The sequence below is a fragment of the Mus caroli genome, unplaced genomic scaffold (assembly GCF_978045245.1).
Source record: "Mus caroli unplaced genomic scaffold, Mus_caroli_1 scaffold_14, whole genome shotgun sequence".
Lineage (NCBI taxonomy): Eukaryota > Metazoa > Chordata > Mammalia > Rodentia > Muridae > Mus > Mus caroli.
The window spans coordinates 21,879,868-21,885,707 of NW_028227269.1; positions in this window are offsets into that span (position 1 = coordinate 21,879,868).

A 5,840-nucleotide genomic window follows, 5' to 3' on the forward strand; every position below is an offset into this window, starting at 1 on the left:
CAGCAATGATCATACTTGCAATGTTCTTACTGAACCAAGCACTGGTTTGGCCCAGAGTTTGTTCTAAAGAGCAGGAGACCTAGGACTTCCCTTGCTCTGCAGACTGGGGGGTAGGGGTGGGGACTGTGTGTCTTCCCTCCTTCCACCCAGCCAGGTAGACTGGACACCATGAAGTCAAGAGGGCATCACTTCATTCATTACCTCGCATCACTGCCTAGCCAGGAGCTATAAACAAAGCAGGCACTCAATACTGAGTGCTTTACAAAGGACTACCCCTAAATTCAGACTCAGACCAAAAATCCAAGATCTGAACTAGAAAAGCCATGCACTTCCCTAACAGATATGTGCACATTAGGGTGGGAATATGCACCCTAGTGCAGGTGCCCATGGAGGCCTGAAGAGGACACTCGATCCCCCAGAGCTGGAGTTACCAGTGAGTGTGAGCCTCTCAACACGGGAGGAAATGAACTAGGATCTGCTCAAAGAACAGTAAGAACTCAGGTGCTTCTCTGCCATTCGGTATTCCTCAGGTGAGAATTCTTTGTTCAGTTCTGAGCCCCATTTTTTAATGGGGTTACTTGATTTTCTGGAGTCCACCTGAGGTGTATATCCAGAAGATGCTCCAATATGTAATAAGGATACATACTCCACTATGTTCATAGCAGCCTTAATTATAATAGCCATGAGCTGTAAAGAACCCAGATGCCCCTCAACAGAGGAATGGATACAGAAAATATGGTACATTTACACAATGGAGTACTACTCAGCTATTAAAAAGAATGAATTTATGAAATTCCTAGCCAAATGGATGGACCTGGAAGGCATCATCTTGAGTGAGGTAACACAATCACAAAGGAACTCAGACAATATGTATTCACTGATAAGTGGTTATTAGCCCAAAACTTAGGATACCCAAGATATAAGATACAATTTGCTAAACGCATGAAACTCAAGAAGAATGAAGACCAAAGTGTGGACACTGTGCACCTTCTTAGAATTGGGAACAAAACACCCAGGGAAGGAGTTACAGAGACAAAGTTTAGAGCTGTAATGAAAGGATGGACCATCTAGAGACTGCCATATCCAGGGATCCATCCCATAATCAGCTTCCAAACGCTGACACCATTGCATACACTAGCAAGATTTTGCTGAAAGGACCCAGATATAGCTGTCTCTTGTGAAACTATGCCGGGGCCTAGCAAACACAGAAGTGGATGCTCACAGTCAGCTATTGGATGGATCACAGGGCTCCCAATGGAGAAGCTAGAGAAAGTACCCAAGGAGTTAAAAGGATCTGCAACCCTATAGGGGGAACAACATGATGAACTAACCAGTACCCCGGAGCTCTTGTCTCTAGCTGCATATGTATCAAAAGATGGCCTAGTGGGCCATCACTGGAAAGAGAGGCCCATTGGACTTGCAAACTTTATATGCCCCAATACAGGGGAATACCAGGGCCAAAAGAATGGGAATGGGTGGGTAGGGAAGTGGGGGGGGGGGTATGGGGGACTTTTGGGATAGCATTGGAAATGTAATTGAGGAAAATACGTAATAATAAAAAAAAAGAACAGTAAGAACTCTTAAGCACGGAGCCACCATGCCAGTCCCCATATGTATTTTTTATTAGATATTTTCATTATTTACATTTCAAATATTATCCCCTTTCCTGTTTCCCCTTTGGAAATCACCTATCACTTCCCCCATTCCTATGCTCCCCAACCTACACACTCCTACTTCCTGGCCCAGGCATTCTCTTATACTAGGGCATAGCACCATCACAGGACCAAGGGCCTTTCTTCCATTGATGACTGACTAGGCCACCCTCTGCTACATATGCAGCTGGAGCCATGGGATTCTTTTTGGTTGGTGGTTTAGTCCCAGGGAGCTCTGGGGGTAGTGGTTGGTTCATGTTGTTTCTCCTATGGGGCTTCAAACCCCTTCAGCTCCTTGGGCCCCATATGTATTTTTAACTGACTTTATTTTAGGGCAGTTTTAGATTCATAGAAAAATTGAGAGACAGGCACAGAGACATTCCCTGGGCCCATCTGGTCAACACCCTCCACCAGAATGGGGCATCTGTAGCATGGACAATCATTGCCCTCACTCGGTCTACAGCCTACACAGCATTCATGCTTTGAGCTGCATGTTCTGGGTTCACAGATGCATGTCTTCTACAATGTATACAGACCAGCTTCACTGACCTCAGATACCCCATGCTCCACCTTGTCCATATTTTCTCAAAGTGTTTCAAAGCCCCCAGATTCAATAGGTTCCAGGAGTTTTGATTTGACACTCATGGGGTCAAAGTGCAGGCAGATGGTGGAACCTGTGGAAGGTCAGACACACAACCTGGTGGTTGGAGCAGAAGTCACCAGGCAAGTAAGTACACAAACAATATCAGCTACTGATTTCCTCATCCTGCCTTCCCCACAACCTTGGTCAAGAGCCATGCTCCAAGGGGCTCACTGAGGGAGAAGAGACTCTGGGACATGCCTTGTCACTCTTGGCTAAGTGGAACACCCACAATGCAAATTCCTCAGCCCAGGCCCTGCTTTATGCATTCATTCTTGTTAACCAAATTGATCACAAGGTGTACACACGACACGATTTCATGCAGTCAGGAAGAAAAGTGAAATCATGATACTTACACAGAAACAGAAGAAACTAGGAATCATTGTTAAGCAAAATGAATCAGAATCAAAAAGGGAGGTGTGCGTGTACATGTGCTGTGTGGTGTGTGTGAATATAAGTATGTGGTGTGTACATGTGTATGTGTGGAGTATGTGTATATGTGTGAATGTATGTATGTGGTATGTATGTGACTGTGTGGGGGTATGTGTGGTGTGTGTATGTGTGTGTGAATGTAAGTATGTGGTATATGTGCGTGTGCAGGTTTTTGTGGGGGCGTGTGTATATGGTGTTTATGTGTGTGTGCTTGGTGTATGTGTGGTGCGTGTATGTTTATGTGTGTGGTGTGTGTGTGTGTGTATGTGTTAATGTACGTATGTAGTGTGTGTGTGTGTGACTTTATTAGCAGAGACCCAAGAGGACTTTCTTCCTGTATCACAAGAAAATGAGGGTTGGCTATGTTTCTGTTTTGTCTGTTAGGGTCTGAGGTTACAAGTGTGTAAAACCACATCTTACTTTCAATTGCATTTCAGTCATTGGGCACAAGCTGTTTTTACAGCCAACTTAATGTGGTAAATATTACTTGCGGATTTCTTACCACCACATAAATTATAGAGGTATGAAATAATAATAATAATACAAAGAGGAAAAGAAATGATAATAATCTAATATGAAATAATAAGAATACTATGTATATATATAAATTTTAGATACATAGATTTTATATAAAGATTTATAGATATATAGATTTATAGATAATATATTGATATATTCATTGATATATGGATAGATATATAGATGTATAGATATATACATATAGATATGTATATGTATAGATTAACAGGTGATATATAGATATATAGATGTATAGATTAAAGATATATAGATGATATATAGATATAGAGATGAATAGATATAGAAATATGTAGATCGATATACCAATATATGGTTGTAGGTTGAAATGTTACATAAGGACAGGTCACTGTACTGACTTAAGGGGGTGAAGATGGCAACCCAATAAGAAGAGCAAAACTGTGAGCTAACGCGGACACTTCAGACCTCCCAGCCAAAAACCAAGGAGCATCCAGAGACTGGCCTATTGCCCCAGGCACATGTGTAGCAGAGGACTGCCTTGTCTCTCTGTCCACAATGGGACAGGAGCAGAATGTACTTAAATAAATAAAATTAATTAAAGAAAGAAAAATGAAAAGTTTTAAATATATATATATATATATATATATATATATATATATATATATATATATAGAGAGAGAGAGAGAGAGAGAGAGAGAGAGAGAGAGAGAAGTTATATGGCAGAAAAAAAATGGCACTAATACATTACTCTTTGAGCTGGCTCCTGTGTGCAATATCAGTTGCTGTGATCTGTCACATGACACACAACTACAGCCAATGGCCTGTGTCACAATCATCTGAGCTGACTAAACCCTGAAAGTGCATTAGACATATCTCCAAAGTAAGAAACTCAATATTGCTTGGACCAAGCTAAAGTCCCCAATTTACATATCTACCAATCTGGTCTGATTTCATGCACAAGACATGAATAAATACATGCTGGAAAATTACAAAGTCGCTTACCCTGTCACCATCAGGTCATTTTTTTTTTTTTTAAATTAATGGTGACTACAAGATTAGTGATAAAAACAGGTGTCTCACAAAAAGTAACTCTATCAAAAAGTGCCTCACTTGGCTCCCCGTCCAGTGTAAGGAGAAAGAACAACCTTGGGATAAATCACACATCGGGTTAAATCTAAGCTGAATACTTAGCTCAGATAGCGCCATTCCATTCCATGACTTTGGTACTCGATAATGTAATAAGGACCAACATTTATCACTCTCTGGCTAATGACTCTGAGCTCATTTATATTGTCAAAGAAGGTCTTAAATATTCCAACAAAGCTAAATTACCAGAAAAACACTATAACCCCAAATGTATGGAGATGACAGAGTTCCTTAACGAGGAAATGACCAAATCACTTAGAGAAATCCAGGAAAACAGAAAAAAATTGGAGGAAATCAATGAATGCCACAAAGAAGGCCAGGAAAACACAAACCGAAAATAAAGGAAGCCAAAATTCCTAGAAATAAAGCCAAGAAAGAACACACCAATGGGTGAAGGGAAAAAAACTATTCAATACATAAAAGTGCAAATTGAAGCAAAAAAGAAAACTAAAACTTAGGAAATGGTGGGAATAAAAATTTAGGACTGCAAAAAGGAACTACAGAGGCAAGGATCACCCACAGAACACAGACATGGAAGAAATATCTCAATCATTGAATAAGCAATAGAAGGAATGGGTAAATCAGACAGTGAAAATGTTAAGTCTAAATCTTCCTGATATAAAATATCATGGAAATCCAGGACACTGTAAAAGGACTAAACATAAGAATACTTAGGGAGAGAGGAAGGAGAATCCTCGCTCAAAGTCTCAGAAAGTATTGACAACCAAATCATAGAAGAAAAACTTCCTAACCTAAAGAAAGCACAAGAATCAACAAAACACCAAACAGAAGGGACCAAAAGAATAAAGTCTCTTCCCTGTGTAATAATCAAAACATACAGTTCAAGGAAAGAATACTAAAAGCTGCAAAGGTAAAAAGCCAGGAAAAACATAAAGGAAGATCTATTAAGATCACAGATGTCTTCTCCTTGGAGTCTGTAGATGCCAGAAGGGTTTGTACACATGTGCCGCAGAAACAACAGATGCCTGGATTTTAATATGTAATAAAATGACTACACTGTAAATGGAAAAAATTAAGATAGTACACAATAAACTCAAATTTAAACAACCTCTCTCTAAACATACAGACCTACACAAAGAGATAGAGGTAGAATCTAACCTGAGGAAGTTAAGGATACACATGAAAACACGGGTAGTAAATAATCTCTTACTGTCTACAAAAGAAGGGAAAGCACACACACAGCCCAACACCAACACCACCCGCAGCTGCAACAACAACAACAACAACAACAAAATACAAGGAGTTAGCAATCACCATTTATTGACTCATTCAATAAAAACAAGTTTTGATTTGGGACAAAATGTAGCTGTAAGGCCCAGGACTTTGAGGTGTTTGTGTTTGAAAGCTATACAAGTTTCTGTCTCAGGTTGGGTAGGGGCGGTGAGGTTTTGAAGAAAAACTTCTGAGTATGATTTTGTGTCTCTCACTGATAAGTAGTGACTTAATTCCAA